General features: G+C 43.9%; 1 protein-coding gene across 1 annotated transcript in view; it reads right to left on the reverse strand.

Annotated features, from left to right (window-relative positions):
- The window catches only part of LOC118372350 (uncharacterized), a 123,408-nt gene extending 115,796 nt beyond the window's left edge, over positions 1–7,612 (reverse strand). The window contains exon 1 of the mRNA XM_052463972.1: positions 7,117–7,612. The gene's annotated coding sequence lies outside the window, so the exon portion shown is untranslated. The remainder of the gene's footprint in view (positions 1–7,116) is intronic.
- Between the last annotated feature and the right edge of the window lie 3,044 nt (positions 7,613–10,656).

Here is a 10,656-nt window from a genome sequence, read left to right on the forward strand (position 1 = left end):
GTCATCTCCCCTACTCTCCATCCAGCCCCAGGGGATAAGTCAATCTGTCATCTCCCCTACTCTCCATCCAGCCCCAGGGGATAAGTCAAACTGTCATCTCCCCTACTCTCCATCCAGCCCCAGGGGATAAGTCAAACTGTCATCTCCCCTACTCTCCACCCAGCCCCAGGGGATAAGTCAATCTGTCATCTCCCCTACTCTCCACCCAGCCCCAGGGGATAAGTCAATCTGTCATCTCCCCTACTCTCCATCCAGCCCCAGGGGATAGGTCAATCTGTCATCTCCCCTACTCTCCATCCAGCCCCAGGGGATAAGTCAAACTGTCATCTCCCCTACTCTCCATCCAGCCCCAGGGGATAAGTCAAACTGTCATCTCCCCTACTCTCCATCCAGCCCCAGGGGATAAGTCAATCTGTCATCTCCCCTACTCTCCATCCAGCCCCAGGGGATAAGTCAATCTGTCATCTCCCCTACTCTCCATCCAGCCCCAGGGGATAGGTCAATCTGTCATCTCCCCTACTCTCCATCCAGCCCCAGGGGATAAGTCAAACTGTCATCTCCCCTACTCTCCATCCAGCCCCAGGGGATAAGTCAAACTGTCATCTCCCCTACTCTCCATCCAGCCCCAGGGGATAAGTCAAACTGTCATCTCCCCTACTCTCCATCCAGCCCCAGGGTATAAGTCAAACTGTCATCTCCCCTACTCTCCATCCTTCTTCTCTCTTCCTTTCCTCCCCTACTCCACTCGGCCTGTGAACCTTGTCTTGCCCTATGCAAAGAATTCATAATTTAAGAGGATTTATACAGTCAGTGGGTTTTGGTGCCCTGAACCTCCCAGTCATGGATCTGTGGTACTAATGACGGATGGCAGGCTGAGGTCCTGGTCTCTCTGCCCAGGCCAGGACTAATTTGTCTGGATAACTGGCCAATCTACGCCCACCGACCATCCATCCATCCATCCATCCGCACGCACACACACACACACACACACACACACACACACACACACACACACACACACACACACACACACACACACACACACACACACACACACACACACACACACACACACACACACACACACACACACACACACACACACACACACACACACACACACACACACACACACACGCATGTGCAAATAGACAGACACACACACACACACAAGCATGCATGCATGTGCAAATAGACAGACACACACACATACACACACACCACAGTCCAGGGCTCCAGACTCCAATCATTTGTGACGGCCTGGCTCCATTCGGTCTTATGTAGCAAAATGTGAAATTGTGTTTTTTACATTGGATAAAAGTAGAGACTCAGAGCTAGAAAATGTTATATCATACACTACAGTTGAGGAACAATGGGAAAGTAATTATGCTTTGAAAGTTGATAAACTTGTAACCCCATTTTTGAGAAAATGGCCCTAGAATGTTTTGGTACACCTACTGAAGAGCACTTCTTTGTCTACAACCATTCAGCATCGTTCACACCCTCTTAAGCCTTAGCCCCACCCATCTCTTTAAGGAATCATGTGAGACCATGTGCTAAACAGAGTGAATACGGTGGTGTACTAAACAACCAAAAATGTCAAAACTAAAGGCTGGTTTATACTATTTCTGTAGACATTCTATTGTTGTCCGGCATCAAACTTGTTGTTGTCATTATGGAAAAGTATAAACACAAAAACGACAGGCTGCATGACATCAGCAGATCCAAAATAACATAACTGGTGTATTTTAACACCAATAAACACTGTTTTTTTGTGCCAAAGTTGCCCCAACTTTCAGGATTCCAAAACTAGTTTTGAAGATTGCCTGCCCTGTGAGTTCTGTTATACTCACAGACATAATTCAAACGGTTTTAGAAGCTTCAGAGTGTTTTCTATCCAATAATAATAATAATATGCATATATTAGCAATTTAGGACAGATTTTGATGCAGTTCACCATGGGCACGCAATTCATCCAAAGGGGAAATACTGCCCCCTATCCTTAAGAAGTTAAGTTAGCAGGCTAGCCAGTACAAATGATGGCCATATCATATAGCTGACAATGTCTTAACTTTAGCTCATTTGTATTCATTATTACAGGAAAATAAGTCAAATTAATGGCAAGCAGAAAATAGTGTACGGTTGTGGGTGTGACAAAATAAAACAGGACATTCTATTGGAGAATTTTAGAACTTAGACACTGTCACGTTATATCCTAATTTGACTTTGGTGCAGGTCATGTTGTTCCTCACACACAACATTCAATACAATCAACGTTTATTTGTCATATGCACAGGATACAGAAGGTCTAAATGGGGCTGCAGGTAGCCTAGTGGTTAGAGTGTTGGGCCAGTAACCAAAAGGTTGCTAGATCAAATCCCCGAGCTGACAAGGTAGAAATCTGTCCTTCTACTCCTGAACAAGGCAGTTAACTCACTCTTCCTATGCCGTTATTGTAAATAAGAATTTCTTCTGAACTGACGTGCCTAGTTAAATAAAAATGCTACAGTGAAATGGTTACTTGCATAGTGGAGTCTTTTGTTTAGACCTGTAAGCTAGCTAGCAATCACTAAACATAATCCCAACTCCTAAATTACTACCCTGCATGAATCTGCTGGTAGCTGAAACTAACCAACTAGGTTCAATGTTAGCTAGCTATCATTAAGCTATAACTAGCAATGCAAATGGCTCTGAGATACGAATAATATTATTAAACAGATCATACACTTAGCTAGTGAGACAGCCAGTTAACGTTAGCTAGCTAGCTAAAAGTACACAGTCATTTGCAATGAAAACGACTTTCTGACAAAAGTATGAACGTATAATTCCTGAAAATGTAGCTAGCTAGACTCTCTTACGCGAATACATGGATGGACCATTCCCCTCTCTGTTACAGATGCCATGGTTGCCCTTAGTTTGAAGATATAATCCGGAGACAGATATTTTATAAAGCAGCGTTGTGTGTTCTCTTTTTGACTCCCTCTGTCACGCCCTGACCGTAGATTGCTTTGTATGTTTCTATTTTTTGGCATTAGAATGTTTGTATGTCTATCTTTGTATGTCTAGGTCTTATATTTCTATGTTTTGGACAGGTATGGTTCTCAATCAGGGGCAGCTGTCTTTCGTTGTCTCTGATTGAGAACCATACTTAGGTAGCCTGTTTTCCCACTGTTAGTTGTGGGTGGTTATTTTCTGTTTAGTGTTTGTTTGCACCTTGCAGAACTGTTTCGGCTATTCTTTTTGTTATTTTGTATTCAGTGTTCAGTCAGTGAAGCTAATAAAGATGAACACATACCCCGCTGCATTTTGGTCCAACGACTCCTCTTCTTCTTCCGACGAAAGCCGTGACACCCTCCACATATTTGCAATCAAGCGGCAGAATTTTCTCCATCTCCTTAGCTATCATACTCTGCTTCCACTGGACATTCCATTGATGTCAAAACTCGGTCCTCCAGAAAGTGGATCATCTTTCAAAAAAGCCACTATAGAAAGGATTACCTACACATACTGACCAGCTCATATTATAGACAGAAGCATGCTACACGGCAGACCAATCCAAACTCATCTCTTGGCATGTCCAGCCCACCTATGTCAGCCAATCATGGCTAGCGGGAAGGTTCCTGACTTTTTCCATGGCTAAACCAACTAGACAATTGTATGTGTATTTACAAGTTTGTTATTAAGGCACATGAAAATTCACATGTTCCAGAAGGCATTTCTGCCCAAAAACGCATTTTGATAAAAAAATACATCTTTACAAATGCCTCTCCTGTGAAGTAGTGACGCGTAACATATGCCTAGTTTCCTGAAACGAGTCACTTTTAGTCACATTTTGCGATCCTTTTGCCTTGGATCTGTGAGTTACACTTTTAATTGGTCACATCGGTATGAGCAACACATTCAACATGCTCACCTCACTCCGAACAAGAGGGTTTTTTTTTGTTGCCTACTAAAACCATGATTTTGTGAAACAGTAATGTTCATTATCCTCATGATTCAGGTTATTAAAGTTTCTGCCCTGTCCCTGTGCCTGTTTCGCTGGGCCCTGTGATGAGCGAGCCACTCACTCCTCCCCTCCGGGATCATTATTTTTTACATCTGATTGTAGGCTGTAATATTTCAGAATCTAATTGCGGGAAGAAAAAAAGGTGCTTTGGAAACAACAACTCCTGGCTTTGAGATACGAAGCAAAATTTGCATCAGCCATTGTGAGTGCAGGCTTCAATGGGTAGTAGCCTAGGCTACAACTGCAACGTTTTTTTTTAGGACATTGAACTTACTATTAGATGAATATTGTACATGGCTACCAGCAGTGGGTATTATGTTTTGAGTTAGCGATGTAGCTGTCTTTAGAGTTTCCACTTACTCAGGTAGTGAATCTTTCCCAAATAAATGGACAAATTCATCTCTATTGAACAAAAGAAAATTCAGAAAATTCTGGAGCCCTATTTAAACAGTAAAATATGAAAACAATAGCCTAATGTCTGGCCAAAGTTTGTGGCGATCACTGGATTAGGTTGCCCATCAAAATATCTTGAATCGTCCATTCCTGCATGGACATGTTAGATGAAACAACGTATTTATTGAATACCATCTCAGTTACACCTCCTAATAAAGCACTGTGAATGACTTTATAAAATGATTGTGCGAACAAATCATGGGCTGGTGCCACCAACTGAAAAAGTTTCTGTCACTAGGGCCACCAGGGGAAAATGTTAGTCTGGAGTCCTGTCACACACACACACACTTTAATTTGCCAGGGTGCCAATCCAATCTAAAAAAAGAGAGACAGAGAGATGTTCTGCGGTCTCTGAAATTGTCCCCAGGCCCAGCTGGGTCTGGCTGACTGTTCTGTCACCCCGTAGAGAGGACCCTCGTTCCGCCTGCAGGAGAGAAAGGCTTAATCTTTAAGATATCATGCCTGGAGAAGGGCTCTGGAGAGACATGCTATGGAACCAAGAGAGGTTTGTCAGTTCTTAGAAATTCTACAGTGTAAGTATGCAGTAGATCAGTACATCTTAGTGTGTGTGTGTGTGTGTGTGTGTGTGTGTGTGTGTGTGTGTGTGTGTGTGTGTGTGTGTGTGTGTGTGTGTGTGTGTGTGTGTGTGTGTGTGTGTGTGTGTGTGTGTGTGTGTGTGTGTGTGTGTGTGTGTGTGTGTGTGTCGGTGCATGACATTACGTGGGTGGAGATAATAGCCTGGAGATAGAACCTGTGTTGTATGCAGGATTTAAGACCAAATTAGGACTTTGAAATAAAGTCTAAGTGTCTCTGTGACTCCTCATGCATCAGACAAGGTAACTAATTATTTGACCCCCCGCCCCAAACAACCTCCTGTCTGGAAAGAAGACTGCATTTGTTTCAGTTGGTAATGTTGCTGAGTATAGCTCTGCTCTCAACCAACTTCCTCCTGGTGTGATTGTCAGTGTAAAAGTGATTCTGGGCATCACTTCATAATGAGAGAAACAGGAGCACAGCTCTCTGGGGTGACTCTCCTGCTTAAATCAACACAATGAGTGTAATGGGGTGAAGCACACACACACACACACACACACACACACACACACACACACACACACACACACACACACACGACAAGCTGGGAACCCCTGCTGCATAGTAAGAGGAATCCATTCATCTATATGCACCGTGAAACCCGCTGTGCATCCCTCCCTCCCTCCCTCCCACACACACACACACACACACACACACACACACACACACACACACACACACACACACACACACACACACACACACACACACACACACACACACACACACACACACACACACACACACACACACACACACACACAACATTACTCTGAGAATAGCTGGGAATCAATTCTCTCCCGTTGATGACTATAAATATGCATAATTTGTCCATTATGTTTTAAAAGGGAGACCCAGTCCCTTCACACCCTCTTCAAGCCAATCTACTAAACACAGGTCTTCATCTACATCTAGAACAGACAGGCTGCATCAAGCCTGGACAGGATAATGAGGTCATGACTTAAATAAAAACATATTGATCTGCACCTCTCTCCCCTGCTGTCTTTCAGACCATTAATTAATAACATCTTGATCTGCACCTCTCTCCCATTAATTAATAACATCTTGAGGGAGACCCAGTCCCTCCCTGCTGTCTGACCACAGGTCTTCTGCACCTCTCCCCTGAACTGTCTTTCAGACCATTAATTAATAACATCTTGATCTGCACCTCTCTCCCTGCTGTCTTTCAGACCATTAATTAATAACATCTTGATCTGCACCTCTCTCCCCTGCTGTCTTTCAGACCATTAATTAATAACATCTTGATCTGCACCTCTCTCCCTGCTGTCTTTCAGACCATTAATTAATAACATCTTGATCTGCACCTCTCTCCCCTGCTGTCTTTCAGACCATTAATTAATAACATCTTGATCTGCACCTCTCTCCCCTGCTGTCTTTCAGACCATTAATTAATAACATCTTGATCTGCACCTCTCTCCCCTGCTGTCTTTCAGACCATTAATTAATAACATCTTGATCTGCACCTCTCTCCCCTGCTGTCTTTCAGACCATTAATTAATAACATCTTGATCTGCACCTCTCTCCCCTGCTGTCTTTCAGACCATTAATGAATAACATCTTGATCTGCACCTCTCTCCCCTGCTGTCTGTCAGACCATTAATTGTGTGCTTCAGAACTGATGATGACGCTCCACTAACCGTGGGCATCTATTCATTCATCTTTCTGATTGTAATTGTTAAGTAGCCTACGACACATGTTCAAAAGTTCAAACTGCACTGGCCTGACCTCTAAATCAGAATTATTGTGCACTGTGTATGAATTAATGAAGTGTTAACACATTACATTTCGACCATTATCGGGGACGCGCGCAATTCCCAAAGGAAAGAAACAAGTTCCTCACATCACTGACTGATTGTCTAGAGCACTTTGCTGAGTATGAATCATTGATCAGACAGGTGGAATCGCCTAGAATACTCTGACCGCTCTCATAGTGGCCCGTCACATCACTGACGGAACACAAACAATGTTGATCAAAAGTAGACCACAAATGGAAGAGGTGTCAAACGGTATAAAAGTATACCCCCCCCAACAATTATACTCACTTAACCTCGCGGATGAATAGGAGGAGCGATGTTGGGCGGCATCCCGGTCGCTCTGTGTCTCTGCAAGCTCTTCAAATCAATTCACTTGGGACAACAAGCGCCTTGGATTTCATTATCTGCAAAGATCCACCCCCCCACTCACTCACAACCTTCCCTGACTCTTCCGTGATTTTATTAAACGCGAAAGCAGCATGACACTGTGCAAAACTGTCGGTTTTGTTGTTGCTTTTTTTCTTGCGTCCGTTTTTCCGTTTCTGCTGCAGAAGGGGGCAGCTTATGTTTCTATTTCAGAGGATGCTTCTCGCCGCTTCCACTGGGGCTCGTCTCTCGGTTTCCCGTCCTGCTCCATCTGTGCTCGAGGTTTCTCGGTTACGCTGGACCATGTGATGGAGGCAGGCGTCCTATCCATTCGCTCCAACGGCCTCCTCCACTTAGCGCCCACCAACGGACAGCCTAAGAAATAACAAGAAGAGATCTAAATAAATCATATCGAGGATATGGGGACACGTATTTCTTGATGAATATACTCACCATAATAGCCTCTATTTAGTCTAGAATATTATAATTGTAAAACATTGGAGTAATAGCCATAAGAGAGGCACTGCTGCCTGGGCTACATAATACATAAAAGTGCATGATGTGAAACATTTATGAGCGTAGGTCTATATAAGGAAACCATTCACATTGCTTGTAGCCCTCAGCAAGTTACTGGTAGTTTCCCTTTCCCTTTATACTGGGCCTTTATGGGGGATGTGCAGTGAGAGAAAGAGAGAGAAAGATAGATAGCGAGAGCGGTAGAGATATAGATGAAGGGACAGAGAGGAAGAGAGAGAGCTTGTGCCTATCTCTGTTAAACCAGATATCTAACATAAGAGAGGAGGGACAGAGTATTGCATGCTGTCCTATATGGAAAACAAATAATTCATCTGAAGGCTCAGTTCAGTCATTGTGTAACTCTGTGTTGTTGTTTGTGTCACACTGCTTTGCTTTATCTTGGCCAGGTCGCTGTTGTAAATGAGAACTTGTTCTCAACTGGCCTACCTGGTTAAATAAAGGTGAATAAAATAAAATAAATAAATTGAAGCATGCATCAACAAGGACAAACATGCACACAATATAGCTCAATATAACTGTTGATCGGCAAAACAGTGATGTAGAGGACAGTTGGAAAAACCCTGGTGCATGAAGACTGTTAACACATGAAATATATGCTGCTCTTGAAGCTTGTATGGCCTCACAGTCACATGATGAATTGGTTGTCAGTGATCCGTGCATGCATGTATGAGTATGTGTTTGTGTTTAGGTAAATGTGCCTGTGTGTGTGTGTGTGTGTGTGTGTGTGTGTGTGTGTGTGTGTGTGTGTGTGTGTGTGTGTGTGTGTGTGTGTGTGTGTGTGTGTGTGTGTGCGTGCGTGCGTGATTGCGTGCGTGCGAGAGAAAGCGACAGCGCGCGGAAGAAAGAAAGAAAGAACGAGAAAGAGAGACTCTTAAGGAGAGAAAAGCCTCATCCCATTCTGCTTTTCAGAGCTCTTTGTGTTGTTTTTGGCTGCGAACTCTTGGGTTTCTGCTACAATGCAGGTCTCCTCAGAGCACCATGGTCCTGACTGGCCTGTCACTTTTTGTTAGTGTCTGTGGAGATGTGGGAGCGACAGTCCCCCAGGGCCTATAGGGCCAGACTGGACACACAACAGCCAGTCACACAAGTATACTGTGGCTACTAGAAGGTGTCAACCGATAGAGCTGTGACCCCGGTTCTCTGATATTGTGAGTGAGATATCTCACAGCGGAATTCACCAGAATCTCAAAGTAGCTTGAAGGAGACAGACAGGTCGAGTGGTGAATGAGGGAGGCCCTCCCATCATACTAAAAAAGATTGACTCACCTGCCCTCTGATCATTCTCATGCCAAACTTCCTCACACTCTGTGGTGTTAGAGAACTGGGGTTACACAAGTTACATTCAGTTGTCTTTCACTTATTTGTTTAGACATCTCACATCTCCCATAACGCACATGCTCTCTGAAGCCAAGCAGTCTCAAATCAACCCTCAGAAGCCCTGACACTGAGGACAGTACCGTAAACCCCAAGCCATTTCAAATACTTCTAGTAAGTTGAAGTAAGTCAATGAAAAGTCATTATAACTTCAAATGTTTGTGGTACTGACTCAAAACTAAATGAGATGTCACCAACTCTATTGTTTTAAGTTATGCTAACAAATTAATTGTTTTTCATATCTGTATTTTTGCATGTACATTGAGTGATTGATTGATTGATAAATTTTATGCTACACAAAGATAAAGAACATACATTTTTCTAAACGAATCAAATCATTTAGTTCGATTTTTTTGCACCCATTATTGAAGTGGTTGTTCCAGTTTAAATGGCTTAGGTCGTCTCCTCACACTGTTACTAACCCTGGCAATCACTATGAATGCAGGTTGCAGGTGAACGAAAATGTCAACTCTTTGATATCCTAACTCTGGCTGGATTCCAATAAGAATTACACATCATTTTGCAAGCCAACACATCACATTGCAAGAAAGATCTCCAATATCCAGAGCTTGCCTTGCCATGGACGGGCTACCAAGATGAGGCCAGGGTGGAGAGTATGAGGCTGAGGGAAGGAAAAACGTAAAGCAACACCCTCGGCCAGGGAGTCAACCTTCAGTGGTGCTTCTCCTGCTAGCATGAAGAACAACAGACAGTACGTGTTTTCTTGCAATGACCGTATCTCTCCCAGTTCTGTTCCGTCACCTGGGGAAGGAGTCTCCTGTCCCCTTGATGGGGATTCCCTCTGAACCATAAGCCAGCTCCTACATTCAATACGCCCCGGGTCAGTAGGTTTTCTCTGCTCCACAGAATAATCCTGACAGATAATCGGTGTAAGAGCAGGAAGCGAGTGCCACCCTGGTCGGTTGATGTACGCCACTAGAGCCGTTTATTGCATCTCCCTCGTGAACTGCGCCCCAGCCTGTGAGTGGCCCATCTTTCCTTGGTCACTAGAGCCAGAAATAAAGATAGAGGGGATCTTCCAGTGATGGAGACCCGATTGAAAGCGGCAATTTAGGCAATTATCTGGCAATTAAGGTGATGCCGTTTACACAGACGTTGTGCAAAAAAATCCAGTTCTGTGTCACGACTTCTGCCGAAGTCGATGCCTCTCCTTGTTCGGGCGGTGCTCGGCGGTCGACCTCACCGGTCTTCTAGCCATCATTGATCCATTTTTCATTTTACATTGGTTTTGTCTTGTCTTCCCTACACACCTGGTTCCAATCCCATCGATTTCCTGTTGTGTATTTAACCCTCTGTTTCCCCTCATGTCCTTGTCAGAGATTGTTTGTTTTCATGCTCGTGTTATTTGTATTGGTGCGAGACGGGTCCTCGTACCCACTTTGCTCTTATTTATGTAAGATGGTTTACGAGTAGTGTTTAGTTAAGTTATTAAACTACTCCATTCTTACCAAGTTCGATTCTCCTGCGCCCGACTTCCCTGCCACCTATACACACGCCGTGACATGCTGGAAGTCTCTCATCCTCAGTAGG

This window comes from Oncorhynchus keta, chromosome 15, assembly GCF_023373465.1.
Source record: "Oncorhynchus keta strain PuntledgeMale-10-30-2019 chromosome 15, Oket_V2, whole genome shotgun sequence".
NCBI classification, from domain to species: domain Eukaryota; kingdom Metazoa; phylum Chordata; class Actinopteri; order Salmoniformes; family Salmonidae; genus Oncorhynchus; species Oncorhynchus keta.